Raw genomic sequence first — 15,641 nt, forward strand, 5'->3', positions numbered from 1 at the left:
TATTATTTGATTGTAATTGTTCATTTTTATTCATACTCCGTTACAATGTTTTTTAAAAGTCCATTTTCCAGGGTTTTTATACTACTTTTATCATCAGTATATCGAACTACAGAACGGAAGAAATTACGATACAAATTTGTAATGATATTAAGAAAAATATAAGCGATGCCTTTAGTTTGACTACATTAATTTAGCTAACATTAATTTACCACTTAATTCTTCCATGGAGTTATCGTATTTTCTATGTATATATTACTTCCATGGTTCACGGTAAACTAGTCATGTTTGTATGTGCGTGAATGTGTCAATAGTGACGATTCTCTCTATTGTATCAAAGTAATTGAAAATTGTTTTTGTTTTTTTTTTGATTTTCTAAACCCGTAAAACGTTTCGTAATATATTTGTCATTCAATTTCTTATTTGATTCTAAACTTCATAGTTTCCACTATAAAATACTTAATCATGCTGTATTATACACGATTCTTTGACTGGAAAATGACTTTAAAAGAGGTCGGCGACCTTTATGATAGTTTTGACATGATAGTTACAAATGTTGGCCAGATAAAGAAAACCGACATAATATTTAAAAAAAATGCATGCATCAAGGAATACCGTGAGACTTTGGCATCCATTCATGCGATGTATTCAGACATAGGCTAAATTGTTCACAAGGTCAACTTGGTTAATGGTCCTTGATAGTCTGGTATATGTACTACAGGTAGTAGTAGTTATGTACAAAAAGTAAAAATGAGAATGATTGCTTTTGAAATTACCAAATAATATACATATACAAAGGGGGACAATTGCAAGTTTTGAGACTGGTTTATGCTTAATGTTATGCATTTCAAGGTACAAAATAAATAAATTTGTAGTTGATAATATAAAAATTATATACATTTTCATTCTAATATACTCAATCTTATCGAACGATAATAACGACCAATGTAGGTTTTCGTTTAAATTTGACAAGGTCAAAATCGTAAATGTCGCATCTTTGCCATTTTTGCCAATCGCAGTCACATATATTTTGGATAATTTAGTTCCAAGTTAAATACGAGAACGTATCAATAGACAAGAGTAAGTTCCTTCTCCATACCATACTACCACGATACGCTTATTGTTATAAGTCAAACACGAGAACGTATCAATAGACAAGAGTAAGTTCCTTCTCCATACCATTCCACCACGATACGCTTATTGTTATAAGTTAAAAAAGAGAACGTTTCAATAGACAAGAGTAAGTTCCTTCTCCATACCATACTACCACGATACGCTTATTGTTATAAGTTAAAAAAGAGAACGTATCAATAGACAAGAGTAAGTTCCTTCTCCATACCATACTACCACGATACGCTTATTGTTCTAAGTTAAAAAAGAGAACGTTTCAATAGGCAAGAGTAAGTTCCTTCTCCATACCATTCTACCACTTAACGCTTATTGTTCTAAGTTAAAAAAGAGAACATTTCAATAGACAAGAGTAAGTTCCTTCTCCATACCATTCTACCACTATATATACGCTTATTGTGATCTATTTAGTCCACCATGTTTATTTTAACATATTTTGATAAAGCTTAATTGACTGTTTAATGAACTTATATCTCAAAAAGAGTCGTATTTGATGTATTCCAGCATAAAGTGTTGGGTTCTGTAGTATATTTTTTTTTGGTAAACGATTAATTCTATGTTATTTATTAACTCTTACTATTAAGTCTTTAAAGTTTTAATTATTTTCGTTCTTTACGAAATTTTACAGCCCGAATAGTTAATCTGACCCAATGTAAATAATTGCCAAACCATGGCATATGTCGTCCTTTATCGTTCGTAAGTAACGTTTTCTTTCAAATATTGTCAACTGAAACCTTTGGGGTAATTGAAACCAAACTTTGTCACAAAAGTCCATTAGTTTTGTTTCAAATTAATTCCTGCTTTTCCCGCTGATCAAATTTAAATAGGCATCGTTACAGAAAAGGGCACTTATCTTATATATATAGAGAGAGAGAGGTTCAACATGCAAAAGTGTGCTATTTTATAGCGTTTATTTTAAAAAAAAATTACAGAGCATACATAATTACGTTCATATTGATTAACTTTTGCCCAAATTAAAGACATTATACTTTGTTTTTCAGCATACTTTGTAGATATTGAGCTGATTTTTTTTATATATAATAGTAAAATATAGTGAGTTACAGATGACTTCTTAGGTTGTCCTGTTTTGGAGTACTTCTGTTGTGGCTGGTATATTTTATTTGTAATTTGTAATTTGTAATTTGTAATTAAAATTAACAGGAAACTTTTTGCTTTAATTTGTTCTACTTTATTATGATCCTTTGACTTAAATAATAGCAAGAAATTAACAGTTGTCTGCTTCATGAAGATTTGGAGTTCCGTCGTTGTAAATAGTTTGTAACCAGAAGTTTAGATCAAGTTTGGCATCAATATGGTTGACCTGCTGTTGATTTAATAATAGTTTTACCTTGTTTTAATTGTTGAAATTTGTGCAAATTAAAAATAGACATACATTGTATTAAAGGTTTGTTACTGCAATTTTTGTTTATTGCAAATGAGTATACTAAGTGAATGAATGAAATATAGTTAATGAGTCAATGAGCGAGAGTAGATGAATGATCGACATTGAGTGACTGAATGACAGTGAGTAAAAAACGAGAGTGAATGGGAACATGAGAAAGTGAGTGAAAAATTGAACGAGATCATGAATGATTGCTCATCAATTATCTCAATAACTCGGTCAAACAAACATTTTATCTCGCTCATTCATTCACTCACTCATTCATTCTCTCGCTCATTTATTCATTCATTCTCTCGCTCATTCCTATGGCTCATTTGTCAACTAACTCACGTTCAATCACTCACTTACTCTCGATTACCTTCTCTCGCTCATTCGTTCACACACTCACTCATTCGCTCACTCTTGCTTATTTAACTTGCACATTGCTCGCTCATTCATTCACTCACTCTTTCTCATTCTCTCACTCACTCTCGCTTATTTACTCACTCATTCACACTTATTCATTTTCTCGCTCAAACATTCAGTCATTAACGCTTATTATTCACTCAGTCACGCTCATCCATTCACTCTCGTTCTCACTTGTACAGTCTCTCGCTCTCACTGTCACTCATTACGTCAACCACTCTCTCTCTCATTGAGTCACTCACACCTGCTCATTTATTTCCTCATTCTTGCTCCTTTACTCACTCACTCACTCACTCTCTCATTCACTTACTCTCGTTCTTTCGCTCATTCATTTACTCACTCACGTTTATCAGGCCATTCAGTCTTGTTCTCAATTATGCAATTGTTCGCTCTCACTGTCATTCATTATTTCACTCACTCTAGCTCATTCAGTCACTCACACTCGCTCATTTATTCACTCACTTGCTCCCTTAATCACCCACCCTCTTTTATTCGTTAGCTCTCGTTCTCACGCTCCCTCGCTGCTCGCTCACGTTCATTGATATACTCACTAACGATTATAAATTACTATTGTTCGATCCGACAGGACGCCACCCGCGCCTGCAAGTATCTGGGAATGGTCGACACCTTCACCTTCAGTTATTTCATTAAAGAGGAGCACTATACAAGTAAATCAATTGATATTTGATGTAAAACATTTTATTTCAATAGAAATTATGTAAGCTGCGGTATTTTTACTACTCATTTCTTGCTGTTTATCTTGTATGAAAGAACTTTATTTTATTTTGATCTCATTTCAAGTTGATAGTTTATCATTCTATATACTCTTTAATTGCTTATCGTTTTCTTCTTTGGGTAAAAATCGTCATTTAAGGAAAAATCATAAATAACAATTAATAATATCATGTGCTCTACAATATGAGAGGTTGAACCACACATATTCGTGTGTAAACGAGTTTAGTCGCAACCAACAAGATTGTATAAGAGAGGAAAAGTCATCAGTGCACATAGGGAATTTGTATAAAGAACTTCCTTTTTTTACTATTTCCTTTTTTTATTTTTATCTAATTTTATTATTATTATTATTTTTTTGTTACGAATTATTTTTTTTTTTATTTTTAGTTTTTGGGGCTGAACACAAAGTTCACCTTGATATAAGTAGGCCCCATTTTTGAATATTTTATTCAGAAGATAAACTTAGGTTTGATGGTCCGTTATTAAATTGTCTAGTTAGATTTGTAAGTCAATCATTTAAGGTGTCATGATATTTATTTAACTATCTTTGTATGAAACAGTACGTGGTACTAAACATAATAACATGTACATATTAGTAGAGTTATCAGTTGATAACAATTGTAATTATGCACCAAGTAAAATCTATCTAAGATAATTTTTTGTATAGTATGGTATTTTTGTTTAATTACTATTACTCAAAACATTCCAATAGATTTACAATGTTCCCATATTGCGGAACACATGTTTGTGGTTGACCTGAAAAGAGATTTTTCAGTGACAGATCTGATACTTAGATATAAGAAGATGTGGTATGAGTGCCAATGAGACAACTCTCCATCCAAGTCAAAATTTATAAAAGTAAACCATTATAGGTCAAAGTACGGTCTTCAACACGGAGCCTTGGCTCACACCGAACAGTAAGATATAAAGGGCCCCCAAAATAACTAGTGAAAAACCATTCAAACAGGAAAACCAACGGTCTAATCTTTATAAAAAACGAGAAACAAGAAACACTTATGAACCACATCAACAAACGACAACTACTGAACATCAGATTCCTGACTTAGGACAGGTGCAAACAAATGAAGCGGGTTTAAACGTTTTAATGGTACCAAACCTTCACCCTTATTCTGAAACAATAGTGTAACATCACAACATAGAAAGACACACTCGGGATCCGGGTAAAATCGTTTTAATGTACTCGTATTCTTTTTGCGTCTTTTTAAATCTACGATATTTTTGTTTTATTTGACAAAAATGAATATTATTTTCTGAACCGTATTTTGGGATATTGTTGGACTTTACCACGAAAAAGGCATACGCAAATAGTGAATCTGGCTTCACTTATCATTATACAAGGTAAACAGAACCACAATTAAAACTGTGGTTCTGTTAACCTTATCATCAACTGTCCGCTAAAACGAATACAATCATTAGTTTTGATAATAACAGAGTAAGTTACATAATATCTAAGTATGTAAACTTTCAATGATAACTAAATGTTTGAGCATGCATGCAATACATCAAGATGTTTTTGGTTATGTTAATGAAACTAAACATTTCTCGATGAATCAATTATTTCAGTTATGTTTGTGTTATTTCTGAAAATGACAAGAGATAGCTCGGAGAGAATGGATTCAGGGACCTGAAATTCAGTGGTTGCTGCCTGTCATATTTTCGTTTATTGTTTTATAATGAATCAGGTCGTTTTTTTTCTCCTTTAAATTGTTTAGAGACATTTTAAATCTTACAATACGGTATGGGTTTTTCTTTTTGTTGAAAGCCGTACCGTGACCTATTGATGCATTCATCTACGACATTTAGCCTCTGGAAGAAAGATGTCTCATTTTTGGCAATCATGCCTTCTTATTTGAAGATGGGGTTGAAGCATAAAATGTTATGAACGTTTTCTTTTGCAGATAGGACTTCAAAGAAAACAATATGTATAATATCTAGGTTTTTATCGGCCTTCACATACATGTAATAAAAGTTTGAACAGATAGTAACAGTAACATAAATATCAATGTCATCCCGAAAAAGGATAAGAATAAACAACGATTACAATAAAAAAAATCATAAGGGAGCTACCATTTGATTTTTATGGGGGGGGGGGGGGGGGGGTCCTGTATTTTTTTTTTAGTTGTAATCTCGGTCCTGCGTTTTTATTTTTCACTTTATTCGGTCCTGCATTTTTTTTTATTAGTTTATCCTGACTTTTTATACATAATTTGTCATCCTGCCTTTTTTTTTTTTGCCAAGTTGTTCATCCTGCCTTTTTTTTTACTCAAAACCTCTGTCCTGCCTTTTTTTCAAATTTCATCCTAGCCCCCCCCCCCCCCCCCCCCCCCCCCCTTAAAAATCAAATGGTAGCTCCCTAAGTTGATAGACAAAGAACAACACGGCTACGAGAAAAACGACAGAAAAACAAAAAGATAGTTTTCAAAGAATAACAGAAAAAAAAGTTATTGGCAACACGATCCCTAAATATTGAGACTCAGCTCCGTGATGTGTTCATACTTTCCTTCATGCATAAAAAGTCGTGATGTCAATGAAAACTTAAAATCCAGCGATAATTTATTTTTGGTAAAATATCAGAAATTAAGAAGGAAGAACAAAAAAGAAGCTATGACAACCAAAACTTATCCGTGGTTAGCCGATATGGACACAGATACAAATGTATTCCGTAATTGTCATGCAATTTTGTCATGATGTCATTCGTTAAAATCTCGAAGAGATCACAATGACTGTATCATTTAAAACCCTAATTCGATTGCAATTCGATTGAAACGATAATTGTCGTTGGACGTTGACAATTATTTTGGAGGGTTAGATTCCAAGTTCTACCAGTTCGTAATTAAGGAAAGCCACCATTTGAATCCCGAATTTATTTGATTTTCGAGATAAAGTGGGTTTTTTTTCTTCTTCAAAAAACATCTATTCAATATAGTGAATGTATAATTCATTACGATAAATAAGGGAAAAGAAGAGTTCAATTGCTTGATTCAAATTAATAAGCAACTTTAAACAAGTTTTAAGTTTTAAGCTGCTTATTTATTTATCGTAATGAATTATACATTCACTATATTGAAAAAAAAAAATTGAAGAAGAAAAAAAACACTTTATCTCGAAGATCAGAAAAATTCGGAATTCCAAAAAAAATAATTTGAAAAGATAAATGGTGTGCTACAAAATCTTTTTGTCAATATTCAAACATTCGGAAGCGTACAAAACGTATAAGTACGTCTAGTATTTTTCAGCCAAACATATTTACTAAAATGTAATTTAGAATTGAGATAACTGTATTGTATTTGAAGCTTGGCCTTCGTAAAACTTAATTTTACTGTTGCAAATATCTGTTTACCTAGAATTCTTTAAATAAACTTATTCTAAAAGGTTACCAATTCGGCACTGTGATTAGATCTTTTTATATTGTTTGTATTGGTATAAATATTGATTTTGATATCAGTAAATTAAAATCATATTTAATAGTTTTGTTATACACATATGCACTTAACGGTACAGCAGTCTGTCGATACCTTTATTTTGGCATGGCACATGTTTTTCTCTGAATGTTAATGACGCCTTTACACTAAATCCATAAATAAACAGTTGAAGCAGCTAGACAACAAACTGTATTTGAGTAATTAATTTCTACGGCTGGTCTGCTTCCACCGAAACTTATTTTGATACTAACGTGTCTTTGTAACAAAAAAATTGTTCCGGCGTGACATTTGTTCCGTCGGAACAAATTTCATAGGAAAAATGTTCCACCGGAATTTATATCACAGAAAATATGTTCCAGCACTGTAAAATTTGTTCCGGAATTTTTTACCAAATGTGAAATAAGTTCCGGAAGAAAAACCATAGCTATGAATTTTGTTCCAATTAATATTAAATGTTTTAAAAAAGTTAAATATTAAAGTTCCTTTGATGTCAGTTTTAAACGAACATGTACATATTTCATAGAAATCAATGAATATGTTCACAGAAAATAAGTACATTTGCAACATATTGCACAGCGAAACATTTTCTTGTTACGCTTAAATTATAATGCAAGCAAAATGCTGTACTGAGTGTGCTTGCATGGGATACATTTGCAATTGAAGGCATGACTGTTATTATAGGATGAAGATAAAAAAAAAAAAGCGATGGTAATGTATCATAATTAGTATTTATGTTTTATGTGGTATTCCTCCTTAGTTCCTGTTAACAGTCATGGCTTCGTGTTTGAGTCATACATGTATTTAGGTCATGGCACAGTTTCAAAAGAGTATGTCTTTTGTTTCTGCATATCTTTTGATATAATTGATCAGTCACTTTGTCCTTTTCAAATTAGTACATATGTTCATCTTTAACTATACTTTTATTCTGAATGATTTTTCTTATTCTACTCTTTTCTGGCTCAAAAGTTTCATTTTGATATCTTTTACGAGTATATAATTAAACATTTGCTATACTCCAAAGGATCCAAATTGGATAATTTACACTTTTTATTTATTGTATAATTAATACTAATTTTCATAATGCACTTGTATGATAACTTTAAACTCACTGATGACAAATGCTCAGTATATAAGATAACTTGTTGAACCAGTAGAACATATTTCACAGACAAGGAACTTATTTCACCAGGTAAGGAACAAATCTCACAAACCCAGAACTTATTTCACCAGGTAAGGTACAAATCTCATAAATCTGGAACTTATTTCACTAGGTACGGAACAAATTTCACCAACCCGGTACTTATTTCACCAGGTAAAGTGTGGAACTTATTTTATAGAGATGGAACAAATTATATAGAAATTATCTGTGAAAAAAAGTTCTCCCAGAACATATTTTCTGTGATATTAGTTCCACTGGAACTTTTTTCACAGGAACAAATTTTGGCTCACATCTTTCATGAAGTCCTTCCCTAGATATTATCACAACAGAGTTTGTTGAGGACAGACAACAGCATATTCGGATAGAAATATCCATCAATGTTAAGTTTACATCGCAAATTCCTACTAGAGGACTACTGAGTGTACTGGATGCCATCGATACACTTCCAGTAGTATCATTTATAGTTACTTACATTAATTGAGCAAATTGTCTATCAATGAAACTTTCGGAACTACCGGTGTCTATAAAGGCTTTCACGAAAGTACATTTACAAGCACCTTTGTTACCACTCATCTAAACATTATAGAGATGCAGCAGTCCCCGTTGCTAATATAGGAGTACAAGAGGCAGATGTTTGTTGTATTAGATTTATACACTTTCGAAAAATGTCCTTTCTTACCACAATTATGACAAGTGGCATCCTTTGCCGGACAAAAACGTCTTGCATGAGCATTATTTCCATAAAGAAGCACTTTTGTTTACTTCCGGGTCGTTGTGCAGCAGCTAAGGTAACTTTGTCTTCTTCAGTAACTGATTGTTGATTTGTTGCACTATTTGAAACATCTTCGTCTGGTTTTTGTCCAATCGCGGCTGTTACAGAATACGGCTGAACATCCACTTCATTACTGTGTTGAGCTAGATCTAATTCCATGCCTGATCAAACATTGTCTTAAGTTCAAGAGTTTTATTTTCCAACAAACGCTGTCGACCAATTTGTGTGCATAATCCATTTATAAAGGCGTCCCTTATGTATTCCTCCTTGTATTTATCGGCCGTTACTGGTTGAAAATTACAATCCTTTGCCAATATGTTTTGCTCTTGTAGAAACTGGTCGAGTGTCTCACCAGACTGTTGTCTGCGTGTTATCAACAAGTGCCTAGCCAATATTTCGTTTTTCGGTAGAACATACACAGCTTCTAACAATGTTATAGCAGTATCGTAAGTTTCACATTCACCAATATATTCATGTACATTGTCTGGTGCATCTTCTCCAGCAGAGGTTAAAAAGTTTGTAAAAGTTCGTTTCCAGTGAAACCCTTCTTTTGCTGCTGTAGGTGAATCAGGATTAGCATCCAGTCGTTCAGGTCTGTGATATTTATGCATGAATATTTTAGTTGACGAAACTGTAATGTAGTTATATTGATTCAAAATTCTCCTTATTTTTATATAAGTGTAAGAAAAGGAACATAAGTATAACAAAAAGAACGAAACAACAAAAAAGCTCAGAATAGATACCAGGCTTAGAGACTGGTACGCCAGACGCCTGTTTCGGCTACAAAAAACCTCATTAAAACCCTAAGCAGCTGTTTGGAAAAGTTAAAGTCGGATTTTCTAACAGACAGGAGGGATAAAAACAGCTTGATATTAAACTTTTTTATGATTATTTTGGGTTATAATAATTCTTATTTTGCGAAGAACCACATTCTATCAGAAAATATACCGAAGAACAGAGTTATGAGGAGGAAAGATTAAAAATTACACTCCGTAAATTTTATGGACACCATCACGAATTAGTTGATCTATACGATGTGTCTGTGTCTAAACTAACTAACGACATTTTTACCACGTCTTAGATTGTGGTTTACCATCTACGTCGTCTGGTCTGCTAAGTACCGAACATGAACTATTCCCGAATATGACTGTTTTCCCCGAGTGTGAATGCGCATTGCTATTATACGTGTCTCGGTATTTATACATCCAACATTCATGTATTTAGTTATGATGTTTCGTTTGTAAGATTGGTTAGATATTGTGTTATGTCTTATCGTTTGTGGTTTTAATACTATTTTTGTTTTCTATATGTATGTAAAAGTTAAGATAATTAATCAACTAGTTCTTTATATGATTTTTAGTCTAATGCAACTATATGCACAGGATTTATTTGTTTTTACACAGTTTTGATTTGGAAGAAAAACCGACATGGTTAGAAAATACAAATAATTACACCATTACTAACACAGTTCTATATTAATATTCTTGTCGTTTGTTGATGTGGTTCATAAGTGTTTCTCGTTTCTCGTTTTTTATATAGATTAGACCGTTGGTTTTCCCGTTTGAATGGTTTGAATGGTTTTACACTAGTAATTTTGAGGGCCCTTTATAGCTTACTGTTCGGTGTGAGCCAAGGCTCCGTGTTGAAGACCGTACTGTGACCTCTAATGGTTTACTTTTATAAATTTTGACTTGGATGGAGAGTTGTCTCATTGGCACTCATACCACATCTTCTTATATCTATTTGTAATGGTTAGAAAATACATAAAATATCACCATTACAAACTTGATCCAAATTTTATATTCTATTTTTAGAAATTTACCTGTGACGTCACTTTTTTTGTTGTGGTGTTGATACATTCGTGTGACGAACAGTTCATAATTCTATTTGGATGTAAATGGGAGGTGTCTGTGGTTATTCTGTGGTTTACGTGTTGTAATGTAATATCATATTATTTATTCAGGAATATGGCAGTTGTTATCAAATAGTCTGTTTCTATGTATGTTGGCGTTTGTTTTTGTAGCAGTTCAGTGTTTCTGTTGTTCCGTTGTTTTCCTCTTATAGTTGATGTGTTTCCCTCGGATTTTGGTTTGTGACCCGGATTTGTTTCAGTTTAATCGATTTATGACTATTGAACAGCGGTATACTACTGCTGCCTTCAACTATCGAGAGTGGATAAGTATCGTATTGCACAAGATTTGGTGGCGACATCTGTTTCTCTTATGACTTATAGGCGATATACAGACAGTTTTTAATACTTCCTTTCGAATGATCTGCAGAAAGATGTGTTCTTTCTTTGTGACGTCATCAGACATGGTTGCCTTTTTCATGATGTCACAATAAGTAATTTAGAGAAAAGCAAAAAAAAAAAATTGACGTCATAATCGAATTTTGACCCATGAAGAACTCAGATCAAACGAACCACATGTTGATTGAATAAAAATAATTTACAGGCCAGGAAAAGGATAAATCAGCTTAGAATTAGAGAAAAAAGAATATCTGCGTCATAGGTAATCACATAGTCTCATTTGTGTAAAGTCACTAATGTACCCCTTTTTATCGTTTTTTTTTTCTTATCATAAAACCTTTCTTATTACTTAGTATGAGCAACATTACAGGTGCTAATAGTAAAGCCAAACCTGCTTTGCCTCCAGGAGCACCTTACTTCACCCCGGATTTTAGTGATTTCATTTTGTTCAATCTTTGAAAATCCCCACCTCGGATAGTTCGAACATGAACGAGCGTTACGTATTAAATGAAATAGGTAAATCATTACGTTTTTCATAGATTCCAATTTAAATCGTACAGCTGTGTCAATAATTGCGAAAATAGAAACTGCTATACAATAACACACATACTTTATACAGCTACTTCATCAGAGCCAAGTATATATGCAGCATTCAGTAACGGCGAAAGAAATTCATGTGAAATCAGAGATCTCAAGGAGAAAATATTTACATTTTCAGATTTAAAAAAATAATAGTTGTATGACGTCAGTTGGTTAAATGTTGCAAACGCCAACCGCAGTTGGAAAGCAGATCACGGTTTGACCTCAAGTCTATCAGCAACATTAGAGTTACGTTACCCTGAAAATTTAGTAAAACTACGGATGACACAAACCTCATTTTGACTCACTAAAATACCACTGTCATGATAAAAACTTATTGATCAAAATAATCTTGAATATATACATAGTTATAACTCGTCAAAACTTACACATCAACTCAAAGTCCTTTTTTCTTCATTTTATCTTCAAACTTGAAGTTTGTGTGAAAATTGTCAGGTCTTCTGATCGAAAAATCTAAATATTTTCGAGGAAACTAAAAATGATGGGCTGAATTTGAAGTTAATAAAGCATTTCATTAAGACAAACACTCGATATGAATATCTAGGCAATAGAGTTTTGAACACGTAAACGTCAAGTTATTTTCAACACGAAGAGGTAGTTTTTTGCCGATTTGTGCAAGTGGTTATCTCCCCTTGATATCACCAGTCTAAAATAAAAACCCAGCAAAATGAATAAAAAGGAGTTTACTTTACAAAACTCAAGAAGAAAATAAATGAAATTCGGTTTACAAGTATGTTATCATAATATTAAGAAGAGATACTTCCCTAATTTTCATAGAATGATTAGAGGTAAAAATTAAAAGACAAAAAAATTGGTAAAAATTAAAAATATTACCTAGAAACCTAGCTGAATGGATATAAAATTAATTAGCTAGGGCTGATGAAAATATACTTTGTAATTTTTATAATGAGATATGGGATCACTCCTAGTAGAATTTGCTTTAAATACTTCTAACAATGTTAAATGCAATAAAACATACTTTACACAATTTAAATAATCTTTCTGAAATAAAAATAATAAATAATACTATATAAAAGATAGACCAAGTGTCACAATTGTTTCTCAAAAGTAAAAAAAACCTTTTAGCTCAATCCTATGTGTTTTTGTAGCCCTTGCCAAATTTTCAGGGTATATTATAGATTATGAAAGTAAACTTTATGAAATAAACAAAATGGGGCTTCTACTTTTCAGATTATGTATCAGCTGATATACATATTTATAAACAAAGTATTGTATATTTTACCTTAATAATTGGATGTTTATATCACAAATGACAGTTGGTGCACAAATGACAGTTGGTGGGACAAATCTTGTGCCTTTTAGTTTTACTTGGAGATTGTAAAATTTGACAAGAATTTGCCATTTGAATAAATTCAATTTTGTAAGAAAACATATCTATGAATTGAATTTCTTGTTTGACTTGATAAGCTAGTTTTTGCACTTATTACTGTAGCTTATTTAGTAAAAAAATAATCAAATAAGCAAGGTTTTTAACTTATAAGCATAACTAACTGACCACCAATTCCTTTTTCACATGTTTTTCTCCAGAAATTTTCATTGCAAGGCATTTTCTCTTGATATTTTTTGTGTTTTTGTCCATCCATAGGCTATCATTAATTTGTCAGATTTGTTTCCAGTATGAATAAAATTTTATAAGACGGACAGTTTCAAACGCAATAAAGATGATCTATGTTTCACTTTTCCAATGTGTAAATTTTCACTATGCACATGACCCTGACGCATATTTTGTTAACGTTATATGACGTAAGTTAAAAACAGAAAACAACGTCACCGTCAATTTGTGTAGGGGATCAAGAAGGGTTTTAGTTACTTTGAAATAGAGGTATCGTATGGAATTGTAAAAACAACAATTTTTAAACACAATTTCATTCATATCTCTAATAAAATCAGTATTTTAGAGTACTTTGGAAACCGGTACAATAAAATGAAGCTGAAATTCATTGTTTTAAACTAGAAACGCAGCCAAAACCATCTACAAATTGACATGACTGGTGGCCACTAAAATTGTTGTATTAGAACAAAATATGATGGCTTCATAATTGTGTAGAAATTTGAAATAGGTTACCCGGTTTCATTTACGATTTTTAACGTTCTTTTTCGTATTTGGATACGCAAACGTCAAGTTATTTAAATTCGATGTTTTTTGGCGAACAAACAAGATGGCTGATAATTTTTAGAACAAACATGATAAAGTAATAGCAAAAGTTATTATCGACAATGCTTCTATGTCGTATTGAAACTATATTGTTCACAAAACCTACAAACTTGAAAAATCAATTATAATAAAAGCATGACAAGTTGAAAAAAATAGTTTAAACGTTGATTTTTTAGCCGATTGATTTCGCGGAATTTTTGACGACAGTGGTATAGCTAATGGTCATAAAGATTTGTAAACACGTCTCTTCTCCACTATTGTTTATTTTGGGGCGGTCAGTTATTTAGTGGAGGAAGCCGCAGTGCCCGGAGAGAACCACTGACCTTCGGTAGAAAAACTGACAATGCTAGTCAATTAAGATTGGAGTCGAACACACATGTCACATGCGGGACTCGAACTCACAACATCTGTATTGACAGGCTAGTGAAACAGTTATTGAACAACTTAGACCACTCGGACAACGAGGCTCCTGGTTCGTCTTGAAGCGCTTTACTGGAATTACATTTATCGGGAACTCTCAAACCCAAAACATTTAAAGCCGATGATTTATAACTGCTTAAATTCCAGTTGGAAACTGAGTTTCTTAAAAGTTTCTAAATTTGTCAACTTAGAATTTAAGACAAATATGTCTTTGGTCATATTTTGCCTATTGTTGCATTAAGACACCTGTTGAATGTTTCTCCTGATACCATATATACAAGGCTCTCATACGTAGTGGGATAGTTTGCAGTTTACATATTATATCGACATTTTGATTCGATTATTTTATAGATAGGTATGAATCGATCACTTGTGTTCTATTATACCATAATGAAACATTCTGAATACTTTTTACTTGCTAAACAGCTTCATATATGCTTGCTAAGGTTGTTTTTCATTATATGTAGTGTGTAATTGACCATATTATACCTTCATTTTGATTTGGCAAATCATGCGCAAGTTATTGAACTCGAACATTTTATGACTATTGCAGTATAATGACACTTTTTGAAAGGTACCTTTCTTAGACTCTTCTGTGTTTAGACTTCGGTTTATTTGACAATTATTTTAAGCATTATTTAAGTAAGGTTATACGGTATAATAAAAATTAGACAACAGTCAAAAATATGAAACAGTTAAAAAAAATCCAACGGCGTGATTTATACTACAACAAAGACTTTCCAATGGACTTCATGTTTTGGACATGCATATAATGAGTGTGTAGGGTTTGCTGCGTTCCTCTGACTTAGGACAAGGTGTGTTAAAACTCATCATAAGACCAAACTGTTGAAATCAGTTTGAAAGGGCTTCACTTATCAGATTGGTCGCTACTAAGCATTTAACAGAGAGAAAAGACACAAGGTACCGATTTAAGATTACTCGTCTTTCCTTAAAGCTAGTTCTAATCTCAATTTCAACTAATATAAACCATGTCCCCTAAGACAAAAATGTCAATCGGTTTACTACATATTAAGACGTCATGAGCAGTATGGAAATAGCATAACCTTGTACAAAGCCAAAATGTTAAAAACGCAAAAAAGCAAATCATGAATGATTTTTCAGTGATCACTTGTTTTTCACTATGAATGGTGATTCA

This window comes from Mytilus californianus, unplaced genomic scaffold (assembly GCF_021869535.1).
Source record: "Mytilus californianus isolate M0D057914Y unplaced genomic scaffold, xbMytCali1.0.p SCAF_4, whole genome shotgun sequence".
In the NCBI taxonomy this organism is placed as follows: Eukaryota; Metazoa; Mollusca; class Bivalvia; order Mytilida; family Mytilidae; genus Mytilus; species Mytilus californianus.